This window comes from Pseudophryne corroboree, chromosome 6 (genome assembly GCF_028390025.1).
Source record: "Pseudophryne corroboree isolate aPseCor3 chromosome 6, aPseCor3.hap2, whole genome shotgun sequence".
NCBI lineage: Eukaryota > Metazoa > Chordata > Amphibia > Anura > Myobatrachidae > Pseudophryne > Pseudophryne corroboree.
This window is the reverse complement of record NC_086449.1, coordinates 727,959,676-727,978,813: the sequence shown is the minus strand read 5'-3', so window position 1 is coordinate 727,978,813 and position 19,138 is coordinate 727,959,676. Positions and strand designations below refer to the sequence as shown.

General features: G+C 45.5%; 1 protein-coding gene across 1 annotated transcript in view; it reads right to left on the bottom strand.

Annotated features, from left to right (window-relative positions):
- Positions 1 to 19,138, bottom strand: part of RFX4 (regulatory factor X4) — a 242,988-nt gene that overhangs the window by 150,584 nt on the left and 73,266 nt on the right. The window contains exons 2-3 of the mRNA XM_063928437.1: positions 8,123 to 8,208; positions 6,673 to 6,733 (exon numbers count right to left, since the gene is read on the bottom strand). The gene's annotated coding sequence lies outside the window, so the exon portion shown is untranslated. The remainder of the gene's footprint in view (positions 1 to 6,672; positions 6,734 to 8,122; positions 8,209 to 19,138) is intronic.

Here is a 19,138-nt window from a genome sequence, read left to right as displayed (position 1 = left end):
CAAGCCTCAGAGGTTGAGGAGCAGTCACCAAGGGGGTGCAGTTTCAAGGAAGATGGTCAAGTCAGGAAGTCATCCTTCCAATCAACATTCTGGAACTCAGGGCTATATACAACGCCCTTCTGCAGTCCTCATGTCTTCTTCAAGATAGGGCCATTCAGGTTCAGTCGGACAATGTGACGGCAGTGACGTACATAAACCGACAGGGCGGAATGAAAAGCAGAGCAGCAATGTCAGAGTTATCAAGAATTCTCTTCTGGGCAGAAAAACACGCTGTAGCGTTGTTAGCGGTCTTCATTCCGGGAGTAGACAACTGGGAAGCAGACTTCCTCAGCAGACACGACCTGCACCCGGGGGAGTGGGGCCTTCACCCGGAGGTGTTCAGGTGCTTGACACATCGATGGGGATATCCACAAATCGACATGATGGTATCTCGTCTCAACAAGAAGCTCGCGTGGTATTGTTCCAGGTCAAGAGACCCACAGGCAGTGGCAGTGGACTCTCTGACGACTCCATGGGTCTATCAGATGGTGTACGTGTTTCCTCCACTTCCTCTGATCCCAAGATTTCTGAAAAGAATATAAAGGGGAAAAGTTCAAGCAATTCTCATTGCTGCAGACTGGCCAAGAAGGGCCTGGTACGCGGAACTTCTGGAGATGCTGCTCGAAGATCCGTGGCCTCTACCTCTTCACGAGGATCTTCTGCAACAGGGCCCATTCGTCTATCAAGACTTACCATGGCTACGTTTAATGGCATGGAAGTTGAATGGCTGATTCTAGCCAGGAGAGGTATCCCTGACAAAGTCATACCGACTATGATCCAAGCCAGGACGCTTCCTGCTTTTTCTGTAGTCAGGTGTGGATGTGGGCCTATGTCTGGGCTCCATAAAATTCCAGATTTCGGCCTTGCCCATTTTCTTTCAAAAACAATTGGCTTCTCTCCCTGAGGTCCAGATGTTCTTGAAAAGTGTTCTGCACATCCAACCTCCCTTTGTGCCTCCCACGGCACATTGGGATCTCAATTTGGTGCTGCAGTTCCTCCAATCGGACTGGTTTGAACCGTTACAAGAGGTAGACGTAAAATATCTTACGCGAAAGACTGTCACAATGTTGGCCTTGGCTTCAGCAAGACGTGTGTCGGAGCTGGGGTTGTTGTTTCAAAAGAGCCCCTATTTAATTTTCCATGAGGACAGAGCTTTACTCAGAACTCGTCAGCAATTTCTACCTAAGGTGGTGTCTGCGTTTCACATCAACCAACCTATTGTGGTTCCAGCTGTTACCGACACTTCTGTTACGTCAAAGTCTTTGGATGTTGTGAGGGCTTTGAAGGTGTATGTGAAGAGAACAGCTCGTCACAGGAAATCGGACTCTCTGTTTGTTCTTTACGATCCCAATAAGATTGGGGGTCCAGCTTCAAAGCAGTCTATTGCGCGCTGGATCAGGCTCACTATCCACCATGCTTATTCCACGGCAGGATTGCCGGTTCCAAAATCTGTAGAGGCCCACTCTACTAGGTCGGTGTGTTCGTCTTGGGCGGCTTCCCGGGGGGTGTCTCGGCTTTACAGCTCTGCCGAGCAGCTACTTGGTCAGGTTTGAACACGTTTGCTAAGTTACACAAATGCGATACTTTGGCCTCTGAGGAACTTCAGTTTCGTCAATCAGTTCTGCAGGAGCCTCCGCGCTCTCCCTCCTGTTCTGGGAGCTTTGGTACATCCCCATGGTACTAATGTGGACCCCAGCATCTACTAGGACGTAAGAGAAAATAGGATTTTAATTACCTACCGGAAAATCCTTTTCTCGTAGTCCGTGGAGGATACTGGGCGCCCGCCCAGTGCTTCGTTCTTCCTGCACTGTTACTTGGTTAAGTATTGTTGTGTGGTTCAGCTGTTGCTGTTCCTGTTTTCAAGTTTGGTTAGCTTGGCTTTCCTCTTGTTTGTGTGTGCTGGTTCAGAATCTCACCATCATTCTTTCATATCCTTCTCTCAAAGTATGTCCGTCTCCTCGGGCACAGTTTCCTAGACTGAGTCTGGTAGGAGGAGCATAGAGGGAGGAGCCAGCGCACACTATCAAATTCTTAAAGTGCCCATGGCTCCTAGTGGATCCATCTATACCCCATGGTACTAAATGGATCCCCAGTATCCTCTACGGACTACGAGAAAAGGATTTACCGGTAGGTAATTAAAATCCTATTTTTTACACAACAGCTGTGCGAAAATATGCAAATGTCGCTGCCGTCTGGATTGATATTGAGAAGCCCATCAGAGGCATTGCAATTCCCAGCGGTTGTGTAAGATGCAGCATCTGTCACAGATCAGTCGATTATCGAAGTTCAGATTGGACCTTTGGCCACGCAGTATGGGCGCAGAAAGAAAGACGCCAGACACATCAGAGCTGCAGCCTCAAACACCCGCCCAAAACGGTTGCGACATGCCTGTGTCTTTGCCGCCACTCCCCATTACCTCCCCCAATCGGTCCATGACTGTCCATAACTTTTCAAATAATGACTGTTGTCACAAGACCATTGTGCAGTGCAACTTACACTCATGGGCAGATTGTCGATAATCGCTCAACTGTGAAGAAATCAGGATTGTGTATAGTACATGTCTGAATCAGGCCCTATATTACCTACTGTATATTGGTCACGTTTTGTGCCAAGACAATAATCTTACCAGTATGATTTTGGATTTCATCTTTCAGAATTCTTATATACAATGGTATAACCAAATGGATGAATAAATCAGTTATAGTGCAACGGACTATACTTGCACTATTTAAATAAATATACTAGTATAATAATATTAATAATCAGCGGCATGCGATCAGGTGAGGCAAGTGAGGCAGAGCCTTTCCTGTAATATTACGGTATACTCCAGTGTTTTGACTATAAAAATGACATGAAAAATATAAAGAATACACTGTTCTATAAATATCTTCTGTATAATAATTTTTAAGGTCAAAATTCTGGAGTAAAAAGTCTATAGGGGTCATTCCGAGTTGATCGTAGCTGTGCTAAATTTAGCACAGCTACGATCTTCTTCCCTGACATGCGGGGAGACCCCCAGCACGGGGCTAGCCCGTCCCGCATGTCAGTGCCGCCCCCCCCCCCCCCCCCCCCGCAGAGGTGCAAAGGCATCGCACAGCGGCTATGCCTTTGTACTTCAAGAGTAGCTCCCGGCCAGCGCAGCTTTAGCGTGCTGGCCAGAAGCTACTCATCGCTCCCTGGCCCGCAGCGGCTGCGTGTGACGTCACGCAGCCGCTGCGGTCCGCCCCCCATTCGGTCCGGCCACGCCTGCGTTGGTCGGACCAAACCCACGAAACGGCAGCCAAACGCCGCCGTTCCACCCCCTCCCGCCCAGCGATCGCCTCTGCCTGTCAATCAGGCAGAAGCTATCGTATCCCTGCTACGGCCTTCGGCCGTTTGGCATGCGCCCCCCTATGGCTCCGCACCTGTGCATAATGCCCACATGAACCCTTGGGACCATGTATTGTGTGTAAATCTGGCTCTGGTACTGGCCAGTGTCTCCTCAGCTGTTAATCTCACCGCACGTCCCTGATGATGATGATGATAATAATAAGAATAAAAACTGGAACATTATGATGATGATGATTATTATTATTATTAAAAATAATAATAATGTTCCAGTTTTTCTTTTTAAAATAAGGGGACTAATAGACAGATAAGATGCTGCTAATTATGTTTTGTTGCAGCTAATGATTGTACCCATCTTCCTCTTCCTTTTCATGTACGGTCATTATCTGGACACTGTGTAAATACCATTATTATACCTGAACTATTTAATGATCACTAGCCCACCTCCTACTCTCCTTTATCCATTTAAAAACAATCTAAGGCCAGATATAACTCTGTCACAGTACGGGCTCGCTGGTTATGTATAAGGGGTTTATATACTCCTGTGATGCACGCTGGAATAACATCATTTATCCTTTGAAGACTGGAATTTTAATTGACCGAAACTTTAACAGTTTTTTTTATATATACTGGTGACTGGTTGCTAAGCGCGGACAGTTGAATGTGTTTGGTATGTGCGTATAATTAGATTTAACAGAGACAAGAAGAAGTGATGTCATAGTTCACAAGGAAAGGAGGTTGGCAGATAATAAAGTGTTGGAATTTGTTGGTGTACAACACCACAAAGGCAAATTTTGGCCAGCATTAACAATATAATTGGAGTGAATGGCCAATCTTGTCATGTTTACATTAAAATTGGTTAAATAGTTAACTGGCCTAAATACTATACTCCAATTCCTCCATGTTATTGAGATATTTAAAAAAAAATCCTCCCCCACACATTAGTCATTTTGTACGGATATTTTAATGCTAGAACACCTGCTGTTTGGTCACTTCACAAAGATCTTAAAATTAGAGGGGATGGAGGTGCTTGAGAAGGATGGGGGGGGGGGGAGGATGGGCGTTAATATCAGTCTATGTAATAATCTCTGAACTTCATATGAGGTAGGGATGGGATGCAGAGCTAAACCACAGCTTTAGTGCACGGTTACAGTGGTCTTCCAATAAGGAGACAGATGGTATTCCTAGTCCTGTATCCAATGCCTACTTCCGATACTCTGAGATTATTACAGAATCCTGCCAGCCAAGGTCACTAGTAACAGTAAATGGTAACTTTCTGGGCAGGCCGACTGGGCATCCCACCTCCAAAGGACTATTGTGATGGCTGGGAAGAGATATAAGTCTGCCAGTGGGAGGTGGAAGGAAATAAAAAAAGAGCACAATGAGAAAAAGAACACACAGGGTATACAAGGATAGTAACAGATTGTACAGTAGTAAATATTTCAAGTTGTGCCCAATCAAGGTGGACAACTTGAATCTGTGGACTTCTGATTGGGGTAATTTGACTGTCTGTCCTCTATCCTTTCTCAGTGGGCTAGGCAACACATTTGTCTGAAGTATTAAGTTTTGCCAATTAAGGATATCAATTTTGTAAAGATTAAGAACAGAATTCATCTAGGTCAGAGGGTGCTCATAGTGAAATCAAAATCTCATTGGGGCAACCTGGAGGATGACAGGATACCCCCTTTGGTATTTAATATTGTGCTTGTGTAGCTTCACTACCAGAGGTTTCAGTATTCCATAACATTGAAGAGTACGCCAAGACAGGTCTTGGAAAATGCAGAATTCAATTTTCTTGAAGATGTCTTCTTTTTGAGTGAAACAGCAAAGTCTACTAATGAATTCCTTTTGGCCTTTCACAAGCCGGCCAATTTGGTGTCATGGTCCTATATCCTTCATCAATCCAGCTCTAGGATTTCCGCAAAGATGATATTAAGAGCATCAATTAAGCCATATACAGAGTTATCCTCCGGAAGTTCATATATTTTGATGTGATGATCCCTGGGTTGAAAGTTGTACATTTTTAGCTGCAGGGTTCTAGTTCTCATATTGGCTTGTTGTAGTCATGGAATCCTGGAATTGTGAAAGGAGCAAAGTGTAGGCTTCTCGATTCACTTCTAGAGTGACAATTCATGATTCAAGAACAGCATAACCAAGAGGACACAATTTACTATAGTATGGCCACTACAGCTACTACTGTATGTGAGAGGATCTGAGAACTCCACATCAGCCATTGTTCTGGCCATTGCCAAAAGAAATACAGCTAGAACACAGATAGAGCGGCCCTAACACTAAGTGACTCTTAGCATGCCATTTTGAACTATCAATCCACACCCCTCCTTCTTATCAAATTTATACAAATGTAATACCATGAAACACAGATAGAAATACATATCTTGACACTTAAACATCAGACATCAGCCACAATCAAATCCTCATTCTTTCACCTGTGGAACATAGCAAGAGTCAAGCACTTAATTCCTTCAGATGATCTGCCTAAAGTCATACATGCATTTGTATCATCTCAATTAGACTATTGTAATGCCCTCTACCTTGCTCTCCCAGCAAAAGAATTGCACCGCTTATAGCTGGTGCAAAACATAGCTGCCAGGCTGTTAACCAACCAGCCCCGTTCTAGCCACGTAACACCCATCCTCTACTCCCTTCACTGGCTGCCTGTAAGATGGCGAATCATCTTCAAGATTGGCTTACTGAGTTTCAAAGTACTACTGTACATGACCAGGGCCCAAGGTACCTGAAGCAGCTTCTGACCCCATACTGCCCCACTCGATTACTGCGGTCTGTGATGAAGGACTATTAGCAGTACCTAGAAACTCCCGTAATTCATCTGAATCTATGGAACTCACTTCCCGCACAGTGCGAGAGACTCCAACTATAGAATCCTTCAAAAATAGACTCAAGACTTTCCTGTTTACTCAAGCATTTCCATAATGTCCCTTTAGTATCTACATGCCTCTGTATTTTATGAAAAGCTGTTCTGTACTTCATTGTTTCTGTACTATATTATGCTATGTATCTGTTAACCACTTGACTGACGATTTTTCCCTTCAAAAGCATTAACAACATTGTTTTTAAAATTTATTTTATTTAATAAAGATGAAAAAGTATTTTTTAAAATATTTGAACATTATATTATGCACATCTGCAGAACGGATCTTCTCGTCAAAAACGGGGGGACAGGGTGGGACGGCGCAGTTGCATGAAATCTGGAGAAAGAGCGCTATATAAATAAAATTATTATGATTATGATTGTTATTATTATTATTATTATTATTATATCTTTACCATTGTAGAGTGGCCGGGGTGGAGTGCGGTTTCGATGCCCTGTTTTCCTTTTCTTCATCTGCTAGAAAATGCAGGAGAAGCAGATTAGTATTTCAAATTTTAATATTTGTTTTCGACATAATTATAAACATGACTGTTTCTGTAGTAAAGCTATTTTAAACTGCGCCCGCCCCCCGCATGTGTAGTCAAGGATGACAAGTCTATCTCAGATAAATGGGATACTGTATCTGCCACTGTGAAATAATAAGGCTATTATAAGTCACTGAGGCCATTTAAACAGATCTCGGACCTGGAAGATGATTTCTCATACCTTTATTTTTAACAGCAGGATCTTAATGACTCCTAATAACACATACATTAATGCCAAAATAAATAAATAAACAAAAACACCCATAGACACAACAGACTGGTATAGAGTGATGCTAACAAAGAATAACATGGACAGACTGGCATTCACATTGACAAACTCACGTAACATTACTTGCCTATCCAGTACTAATCATAGTTGTAAGCTTCTTAGGAAGAAAGAAATGCATTCGAGTGATAGGTATTTTATATCTTCATTTCTCATAAGCCCTTGAAACTTTTACATTTATGGTCATGAATATTATTAACAATTCTTTTATAGAAGCTAGCTTGCATTTCAGATTTAGTGGACAATACATTTGAAGACCAATAATCATACTCCTAAAATGCAAGTTGACTCATATCAGAAAGGGAGGGAGCAGCCTCCACTGTAACAAGGCGTCAGTGCGCCCTGTGCTGGCTCCTCCCCTAAACCATGACATCATGACCGGTTCTGGGACGTAGACTCTGCCTGGAGTGTCCTAAGAACACTCTAGTAGGGATCGCCATCAGCGCACTCACCATTGACGGTGAATCTGTGGGTGTCCATCGATGGTAACAAACTATGTTATGTTTCACCCACTGAAGGTCATCCCTGTTCAATCACAGCCTGTGAGCATGGCTTCATGTGTTGGGGGGCGGAGCTATGCTCAGTGTCCCAACACTTGTAGAAAAAAAAAACATCTGATGGTTCTATACCATCATTTGATTCTCCCACATCGATGGCAAACGTATTTAACATCTGACATAGACCATCAATGATTTTGAATCATCGATGGTTGACTGTCCAACCCTATACTCTGGGCAGCTCCGCAGGCTGCAGGGTGCCTACCCAGATATTCCTTTGGACACTCTCTGGGTGGCTCTGCAGTAGTGCTACTGGCTGCAGGTGTGGGAGCAACCATCCAATTACATTTTACTGTGCCAGGTCCCTACTGTTGTTTCACAGCATTGCCCCCAAGTATCCCGTAGAGGTCCTTAGTACAAGTGAGTATGGGGGCCTGTTGCACCTCATAGATTGTTTGTGTTTCAAGGGCAGTTTAACCACTGCTGTTCTAGTCTACAGTGGAAAACCTTGGACAAAATTCTCAATGGAAATACTTACTTTCTTCATTAGAAACATTGCCCAAGGATGTGTGGCTTGAATACCGTTTGTTTCACTTTCACTGAGACACCGTTCAATCCAGCTTTCTGTAAAAGAATAAGTGCAATTTCTTAAACAGATAAAATCAGTCAAAACTATTAACAGTTAACAATTGCCTGCAGCCTGGATATAGCACAATGCCTGTAATTACTAAGACAGACAGTCCCATAACCCCCATGCTCATAGAAAGTATATATACTTCCTGACTGGGCAGCATAGGAGTCAGAGCATATAGCAGAGTGGTAAAGCCGCATAAGCCAGTCCCGCAATTTAAAGGTAAGAGGACAATGAATGGACAATGACTGAGATATTGAGGGGGCAGTGAGAGCTGTGTAGGAGCTGTGAAGGAGCAATGAGAGCTTTGGAAGGGCAGTGCAATGACAGATACAGTATGTAGTGGGCAATGAGAGAGCTACAGTATGAGGTTGCAACAAGAGAGCTACAGTACAGAAGGGAAGGGATTGCAATGAGAGAGCTACAGAAGGGCAATGATAGAGCTAAGTAAGGGTTAGTGAGTGAGCTATAGAGGCGGTAGTGAGAGAGATATAGAGGGACTATGAGAGAGATATATGGAGGTGGCAGTGAGAGAGATAAGTATTGGGAAGTAAGAGAGATATGGAGGCGGCAGTGAGAGAGCCATGGAGGAGGATGTGAGAGAGATATAGAGGGAACTATGAGAGAGATATGGAGGTGGCAGTGAGAGAGATCAGTATTGGGAAGTAAGAGAGATATGGAGGCGGCAGTGAGAGAGCCATGGAGGAGGAAGTGAGAGAGATATAGAGGGAACTATTAGAGATGAGCGGGTTCGGTTTCTCTGAAACCGAACCCGCACGAACTTCATGTTTTTTTTCACGGGTCCGAGCAGACTCGGATCCTCCCGCCTTGCTCGGTTAACCCGAGCGCGCCCGAACGTCATCATGACGCTGTCGGATTCTCGCGAGACTCGGATTCTATATAAGGAGCCGCGCGTCGCCGCCATTTTCACACGTGCATTGAGATTGATAGGGAGAGGACGTGGCTGGCGTCCTCTCCATTAGAAATTAGATTAGAAGAGAGAGAGAGATTGTGCAGAGTCAGACAGAGTTTACCACAGTGACCAGTGCAGTTGTTGTTAGTTAACTTTTATTTATTTTAATATATCCGTTCTCTGCTATATCCGTTCTCTGCCTGAAAAAAAACGATACACAGCAGCAGCCAGTCACACAGTGTGACTCAGTCTGTGTGCACTCAGCTCAGCCCAGTGTGCTGCACATCAATGTATAAAAGGCAAAGCTTATAATAATTGTGGGGGAGACTGGGAGCACTGCAGGTTGTTATAGCAGGAGCCCCCAGGAGTACATAATATTATATTAATTAAAATTAAACAGTGCACACTTTTGCTGCAGGAGTGCCACTGCCAGTGTGACTAGTGGTGACCAGTGCCTGACCACCAGTATAGTAGTATATTGTTGTATGTATTGTATACTATCTCTTTATCAACCAGTCTATATTAGCAGCAGACACAGTACAGTGCGGTAGTTCACGGCTGTGGCTACCTCTGTGTCGGCAGTCGGAACTCGGCAGGCAGTCCGTCCATCCATAATTGTATTACAATATATACCACCTAACCGTGGTATTTTTTTTTCTTTCTTTATACCGTCGTCATAGTGTCATACTAGTTGTTACGAGTATACTACTATCTCTTTATCAACCAGTGTACAGTGCGGTAGTTCACGGCTGTGGCTACCTCTGTGTCGGCAGTCGGCAGGCAGTCCGTCCATCCATAATTGTATTATTATTATAATATATACCACCTAACCGTGGTTTTTTTTTCATTCTTTATACCGTCGTCATAGTGTCATACTAGTTGGTTTACGAGTATACTACTATCTCTTTATCAACCAGTGTACAGTGCGGTAGTTCACGGCTGTGGCTACCTCTGTGTCGGCAGTCGGCAGGCCAGTCCGTCCATCCATAATTGTATTATTATTATAATATATACCACCTAACCGTGGTTTTTTTTTCATTCTTTATACCGTCGTCATAGTGTCATACTAGTTGTTACGAGTATACTACTATCTCTTTATCAACCAGTGTACAGTGCGGTAGTTCACGGCTGTGGCTACCTCTGTGTCGGCAGTCGGCAGGCAGTCCGTCCATCCATAATTGTATTATTATTATAATATATACCACCTAACCGTGGTTTTTTTTTCATTCTTTATACCGTCGTCATAGTGTCATACTAGTTGTTACGAGTATACTACTATCTCTTTATCAACCAGTGTACAGTGCGGTAGTTCACGGCTGTGGCTACCTCTGTGTCGGCAGTCGGCAGGCAGTCCGTCCATCCATAATTGTATTATTATTATAATATATACCACCTAACCGTGGTTTTTTTTTCATTCTTTATACCGTCGTCATAGTGTCATACTAGTTGTTACGAGTATACTACTATCTCTTTATCTCTTTATCCAATTCCAGCACGTCCATGTTTTGCACATACCTTGAATTTGGTGGTGCAGAATTTTTTAAAAAACGACAGGGGCGTGCAAGAGATGCTGTCGGTGGCCAGAAGAATTGCGGGACACTTTCGGCGTACAGGCACCACGTACAGAAAACTGGAGCACCACCAAAAACTACTGAACCTGCCCTGCCATCATCTGAAGCAAGAAGTGGTAACGAGGTGGAATTCAACCCTCTATATGCTTCAGAGGTTGGAGGAGCAGCAAAAGGCCATTCAAGCCTATACAATTGAGCACGATATAGTAGGTGGAATGCACCTGTCTCAAGTGCAGTGGAGAATGATTTCAACGTTGTGCAAGGTTCTGATGCCCTTTGAACTTGCCACACGTGAAGTCAGTTCAGACACTGCCAGCCTGAGTCAGGTCATTCCCCTCATCAGGCTTTGCAGAAGAAGCTGGAGGCATTGAAGAAGGAGCTAACACGGAGCGATTCCGCTAGGCATGTGGGACTTGTGGATGCAGCCCTTAATTCGCTTAACAAGGATTCACGGGTGGTCAATCTGTTGAAATCAGAGCACTACATTTTGGCCACCGTGCTCGATCCTAGATTTAAAGCCTACCTTGGATCTCTCTTTCCGGCAGACACAGGTCTGCTGGGGTTGAAAGACCTGCTGGTGACAAAATTGTCAAGTCAAGCGGAACGCGACCTGTCAACATCTCCTCCTTCACATTCTCCCGCAACTGGGGGTGCGAGGAAAAGGCTCAGAATTCCGAGCCCACCCGCTGGCGGTGATGCAGGGCAGTCTGGAGCGACTGCTGATGCTGACATCTGGTCCGGACTGAAGGACCTGACAACGATTACGGACATGTCGTCTACTGTCACTGCATATGATTCTCTCAACATTGATAGAATGGTGGAGGATTATATGAGTGACCGCATCCAAGTAGGCACGTCACACAGTCCGTACTTATACTGGCAGGAAAAAAGAGGCAATTTGGAGGCCCTTGCACAAACTGGCTTTATTCTACCTAAGTTGCCCTCCCACAAGTGTGTACTCCGAAAGGGTGTTTAGTGCCGCCGCTCACCTTGTCAGCAATCGGCGTACGAGGTTACATCCAGAAAATGTGGAGAAGATGATGTTCATTAAAATGAATTATAATCAATTCCTCCGCGGAGACATTGACCAGCAGCAATTGCCTCCACAAAGTACACAGGGAGCTGAGATGGTGGATTCCAGTGGGGACGAATTGATAATCTGTGAGGAGGGGGATGTACACGGTGATATATCGGAGGGTGAAGATGAGGTGGACATCTTGCCTCTGTAGAGCCAGTTTGTGCAAGGAGAGATTAATTGCTTCTTTTTTGGGGGGGGTCCAAACCAACCCGTCATATCAGTCACAGTCGTGTGGCAGGACCCTGTCACTGAAATGATGGGTTGGTTAAAGTGTGCATGTCCTGTTTTGTTTATACAACATAAGGGTGGGTGGGAGGGCCCAAGGATAATTCCATCTTGCACCTCTTTTTTCTTTTCTTTTTCTTTGCATCATGTGCTGATTGGGGAGGGTTTTTTGGAAGGGACATCCTGCGTGACACTGCAGTGCCACTCCTAGATGGGCCCGGTGTTTGTGTCGGCCACTAGGGTCGCTAATCTTACTCACACAGCTACCTCATTGCGCCTCTTTTTTTCTTTGCGTCATGTGCTGTTTGGGGAGGGTTTTTGGAAGGGACATCCTGCGTGACACTGCAGTGCCACTCCTAGATGTGCCCGGTGTTTGTGTCGGCCACTAGGGTCGCTAATCTTACTCACACAGTCAGCTACCTCATTGCGCCTCTTTTTTTCTTTGCGTCATGTGCTGTTTGGGGAGGGTTTTTTGGAAGGGCCATCCTGCGTGACACTGCAGTGCCACTCCTAGATGGGCCCGGTGTTTGTGTCGGCCACTAGGGTCGCTTATCTTTCTCACACAGTCAGCTACCTCATTGCGCCTCTTTTTTTCTTTGCGTCATGTGCTGTTTGGGGAGGGTTTTTTGGAAGGGACATCCTGCGTGACACTGCAGTGCCACTCCTAGATGGGCCCGGTGTTTGTGTCGGCCACTAGGGTCGCTAATCTTACTCACACAGCTACCTCATTGCGCCTCTTTTTTTCTTTGCGTCATGTGCTGTTTGGGGAGGGTTTTTTGGAAGGGACATCCTGCGTGACACTGCAGTGCCACTCCTAGATGGGCCCGGTGTTTGTGTCGGCCACTAGGGTCGCTTATCTTACTCACACAGCGACCTCGGTGCAAATTTTAGGACTAAAAATAATATTGTGAGGTGTGATGTGTTCAGAATAGGCTGAAAATTAGTGTAAATTATGTTTTTTGAGGTTAATAATACTTTGGGATCAAAATTACCCCCAAATTCTATGATTTAAGCTGTTTTTTAGGGTTTTTTGAAAAAAACACCCGAATCCAAAACACACCCGAATCCGACAAAAATAATTCGGTGAGGTTTTGCCAAAACGCGTTCGAACCCAAAACACGGCCGCGGAACCGAACCCAAAACCAAAACACAAAACCCGAAAAATTTCAGGCGCTCATCTCTAGGAACTATGAGAGAGATATGGAGGTGGCAGTGAGAGAGATCAGTATTGGGAAGTAAGAGAGATATGGAGGCGGCAGTGAGTGAGCTATGGAGGAGGAAGTGAGAGAGATATAGAGGGAACTATGAGAGATATATGGAGGTGGCAGTGAGAGAGATAACTATTGGGAAGTAAGAGAGATATGGAGGCGGCAGTGAAAGAGCCATGGAGGAGGAAGTGAGAGAGATATAGAGGGAACTATGAGAGAGATATGGAGGTGGCAGTGAGAGAGATAAGTATTGGGAAGTAAGAGAGATATGGAGGCGGCAGTGAGAGAGCCATGGAGGAGGAAGTGAGAGAGATATAGAGGGAACTATGAGAGAGATATGGAGGTGGCAGTGAGAGAGATCAGTATTGGGAAGTAAGAGAGATATGGAGGCGGCAGTGAGAGAGCCATGGAGGAGGAAGTGAGAGAGATATAGAGGGAACTATGAGAGAGATATGGAGGTGGCAGTGAGAGAGATCAGTATTGGGAAGTAAGAGAGATATGGAGGCGGCAGTGAGTGAGCTATGGAGGAGGAAGTGAGAGAGATATAGAGGGAACTATGAGAGATATATGGAGGTGGCAGTGAGAGAGATAACTATTGGGAAGTAAGAGAGATATGGAGGCGGCAGTGAGAGAGCCATGGAGGAGGAAGTGAGCAAGTTATGGAGAGGCAGTGACAGAGATATATGGAAGGGGCAGTGAGAGAAATATGGAGAGACAATGAAATAGCTAAGGAGAGGACAGTGAGAGATATGGAGGGGGCAGTAGTAGAGATATATGGAGTGGCATTGAGATAGCTATGGAGGGTGCAGCAAGAGAGATATGGATAGGGCAGTGAGAGATATGGAGGGGCAGTGAGAGAGCTATGGATGGGGCAGTGGGAGAGATATGGGGGGTAATTCTGAGTTGATCGCAGCAGCAACTTTGTTAGCAATTGGGCAAAACCATGTGCACTGCAGGGAGGGCAGATATAACATTTGCAGAGAGAGTTAGATTTGGGTGGGTTATTTTGTTTCTGTGCAGGTTAAATACTGGCTGCTTTATTTTTACACTGCAATTTAGATTTCAGTTTGAATACACCCCACCCAAATCTAACTCTCTCTGCACATGTTATATCTGCCCCCCCCCCCCCCCCTGCAGTGCACATGGTTTTGCCCAACTGCTAACAAATTTGCTGCTGCGATCAACTCAGAATTAGGCCCATGGTTGGGGCAGTGGGAGAGATATGGAGGGGGCAGTGAAAGAGCTATTGAGGGGGTAGTAGGAGAGATATGAAGTAGCAATTAGATACCTATGGAGACGGTAGTGCAAGAGATATTTATGGGAACATAAGAGAGATACGGAGGGGGCAGTACATTGCATAACTGTCTATTTTACTTTTGTTGGATGTCAGTTTTTTTGGGCCCAGAGCCAGAAACTAGCGCTGCACCTGTAACTATCAACTGCCCAGAGCCAGAAACTAGCGCTGTACCTGTAACTATCAACTGCCCAGAGCCAGAAACTAGCGCTGTACCTGTAACTATCAACTGCCCAGAGCCAGAAACTAGCGCTGTACCTGTAACTATCAACTGCCCAGAGCCAGAAACTAGCGCTGTACCTGTAACTATCAACTGCCCAGAGCCAGAAACTAGCGCTGTACCTGTAACTATCAACTGCCCAGAGCCAGAAACTAGCGCTGTACCTGTAACTATCAACTGCCCAGAGCCAGAAACTAGCGCTGTACCGTAACTATCAACTGCCCAGAGCCAGAAACTAGCGCTGTACCTGTAACTATCAACTGCCCAGAGCTAGAAACTAGCGCTGTACCTGTAACTATCAACTGCCCAGAGCCAGAAACTAGCGCTGTACCTGTAACTATCAACTGCCCAGAGCCAGAAACTAGCGCTGTACCTGTAACTATCAACTGCCCAGAGCCAGAAACTAGCGCTGTACCTGTAACTATCAACTGCCCAGAGCCAGAAACTAGAGCTGAATGCAAGTGTTGGACTGGCTCACAGGGTTCTTGGGGAAACCCCCGGTGGGCCCCACTGTCTGGAGGGACCCACCTCCTCCACTAGGGATCAGGTTCCAGACTGTGCACTTAAATTATACATTATTCATATGTTACCTTATACTGCACAGGACTATGATGTATTTTCTACAATGCATTGCTTTTATTAATCTGGTACATTATCCTGCATGCACTGGCAATATATACTGTATATATTTAACAAGGGGTCCAAACCGTGCATACTCTAAGGGTTAGCTAAACCTCTGGAGACTGGCCACACCCATAAACATGGGCCTCTACAAATGCATTGCCCCAGTGGGCCCTTCGAGCCCCAGTCCGCCACTGGCTGTACCTCTAATTATCAACTGCCCAGAGTCAGCAGCTATCGCTGCACCTATAAATAATAACTGCTTGAAAACAGAAACAAGTGCTGTACCTGTAATAAGCAACTCTCCAGAGCCAGAAACTGGTGAGGTACGTGCAATTATCAACTGCCAGGAGCCAGAAACTAGTGCTGTACCATTCATTATCAATGGGACAGAGCCAGTTCCATGATCTGTGCAGTCTACCCCATCTGTGTCACCCCTGTCTGTCTGCCCCTCCCCTTTAGAATGTAAGCTCTAACAAGCATGGCCCTCTCATCTCATGTGCTTTTCTTCTCTCACAGTGCTTAGACTTTCACCTACTCCTTCTCCCTGCAACGGCACCTAACCCTTGTTATCTGTCCCCCTGATGCTTATTTCAGTGTTATGACCACTGATGCTGCAGTGTTTACACTGTATACAATGTTCTGCATTGTCTTGTACTGTGTCACTGCTTTCATGTTTTGCTCATTTGTTTATGCACTTTGTTAGGCGCTGCGGAATCCTTGTTGTGCCATATAAATAAATAATAATAATCATTGTTACTGTTACCATCAACTGATTGAAGCCACTGTGACTAAAACATCTATGACATTGCTCCTTTATCTATCAGGTGTAGCCTACCCCACAACCACTACATTGTATTCTTTCTCATGTCCCAATTTGTGTCATTTGATCTTCTCATAGGGGTATATGCAATTAGCGGCGAATCGCGGCAAATTATCGCCGTTTTTTAATTCGACACAATTCGACAGGTGAATTCCGGCAGGTGGCTTCCGGAATTCACCATATTCAATGAAAAACGGATTCGACAGCCCAGCGGGCGAAAAACGTCCGATTTGCCGGATTTTGCCGCGATTTAAAAAAACGGGAAAAACCCGGAAAAAAATGGCGTGGGGTCCCCCCTCCAAAGCATAACCAGCCTCGGGCTCTTCGAGCTGGTCCTGGTTCTAAAAATGCGGGGGAAAAATTGACAGGGGATCCCCCGTATTTTTAAAACCAGCACCGGGCTCTGCGCCTGGTGCTGGTGCAAAAAATACGGGGGACAAAAATAGTAGGGGTCCCCCGTATTTTTTACACCAGCATCGGGCTCCACTAGCTGGACAGATAATGCCACAGCCGGGGGTCACTTTTATACAGTGCCCTGCGGCCGTGGCATTAAATATCCAACTAGTCACCCCTGGCCGGGGTACCATGGGGGAGTGGGGACCCCTTCAATCAAGGGGTCGTCCCCCCAGCCACCCAAGGGCCAGGGGTGAAACCCGGGGCTGTCCCCCCCATCCATGGGCTGCGGATGGGAGGCTGATAGCCTTGAGTAAAATGACAGAATATTGTTTTTTCCAATAGTACTACAAGTCCCAGCAAGCCTCCCCCGCAAGCTGGTACTTGGAGAACCACAAGTACCAGCATGCGGGAGAAAAACGGGCCCGCTGGTACCTGTAGTACTACTGGAAAAAAAATACCCAAATAAAAACAGGAGACACACACCGTGACAAGTACAACTTTATTACACACTGCCGACACACATACATACTTACCTATGTTGACACGCCGACTGCCACAGTCTCCGACGATCCGAGGGTACCTGTGAAAAAAATTATACTCACCTGCCAGTGTCCAGAGATAAATCCACGTCCAGAGATAATCCTCGTACTTGGCAAAAAAAAAAACACGAACACCCGAACCACCGGACTGAAAGGGGTCCCATGTTGACACATGAGACCCCTTTCCCCGAATGCCGGGACATCACGTGACTCCTGTCACTGAGGTCCCTTCAGCCAATCAGGAAGCGCTACTCCGTGGCGCTCACCTGATTGGCTGTGCGCGTCTAAGCTCAGACAGCGCATCGCACAGCTGCCTCCATTACTTTTAATGGTGGGAACTTTGCCGTCAGCGGTGGGGTTACCCGCGGTCAGCCGCTGACCGCGGGTGACCCCACCACTAACCGCAAAGTTCCCACCATTGAATATAATGGAGGGAGCTGTGCGATGCGCTGACAGCTCAGACGCGCACAGAGCCAATCAGCAGAGTGCAAGGACGTTGCGCTCGCTGATTGGCTTACGAGACCTTTCAGTGACAGCAGTTACGGGGGGGTCTCTCTGCATTCGGGGAAAGGGGTCCCATGTGTCAACATGGGACCCCTTTCAGTTCGCTGGTCGGGTGTTCGTTTTCTTTTTTTGACAAGTACGTGCATTTATCTCTGGACCATGGATCAGGTGAGTATAATTATCTTTTATTTTCAGGTACCCGTGGATTCTACTTGGAGAAGAGGACCGACTGCTTCGTGTCAACATAGGTAAGTATGTGTGTGTCGGCAGTGTGTAATAAAGTTGTACTTGTCACGGTGTGTGTCTCCTGTTTTTATTTGGGTATTTTTTTTCCAGTAGTACTACAGGTACCAGCGGGCCCGTTTTTCTCCCGCATGCTGGTATTTGTGGTTCTCCAAGTACCAGCTTGCGGGGGAGGCTTGCTGGGACTTGTAGTACTACTGGAAAAAACAATATTCTTTCAATTTTGACAAGGCTATCAGCCCCCCATCCGCAGCCCTTGGATGGGGGGGACAGCCTCGGGCTTCACCCCTGGCCCTTGGGTGGCTGGGGGGGGGACCCCTTGATTGAAGGGGTCCCCACTCCCCCAGGGTACCCCGGCCAGGGGTGACTAGTTGGATATTTAATGCCACGGCCGCAAGGCACTGTATAAAAGTGACCCCCGGCTGTGGCATTATCTGTCCAGCTAGTGGAGCCCGATGCTGGTGTAAAAAATACGGGGGACCCCTACTCTTTTTGTCCCCCGTATTTTTTGCACCAGCACCAGGCGCAGAGCCCGGTGCTGGTTTTAAAAATACGGGGGATCCCCTGTCAATTTTTCCCCCGCATTTTTAGAACCAGGACCAGCTCGAAGAGCCCGAGGCTGGTTATGCTTTGGAGGGGGGACCCCACGCCATTTTTTTTCTGAATTTTACCATTCCATCTAAAAAAAAAAAAATGTATTTAAAAAAATATATAAATAATACTTGTGCCTCCAAAAAAGACAAACCAAGTACCTAATCCCTTCTAATATAAATAGATATGCTATTATCAATAAAAAAAAACACACGCAAAAAAACATGTTTTACATTATTTTTATTAGTTTCACCCACCAAAGTGTGGCGGATTGAAAATGTCGAATTTACTGTCTAAAAGCACTGTTGTCGAATTTCCAAACTTCAATTGAATACACTTTGGTCGAATTGCAGCACTTGTATCATTGCAGAAAAGTCGCATTTGACAAAAGTCGAATTTCAAACAGTCGAATTTTGAAAGTCCGTTTTTTGGACGGAAAGCACTGAATTGCATTGACGATTTTTTTTTTGGGGCGAAAAATTCCCGGAATTCGACAATTTCGGGAATTCGACCGCAATTGCATATACCCCATAGTGTTTCAGTGTTTTCTATCATGATAATCTGAATGTACAGTGCTGTGTAAGAAGGTGGTGTTTTCTAAATAAAAAGATAGCAATAATAAAATAAAAACATGCACATACATATGTAGGCCCATTAGTGTCTTTCAAATGTTTTTGATAAATCTTTCTCTAATATT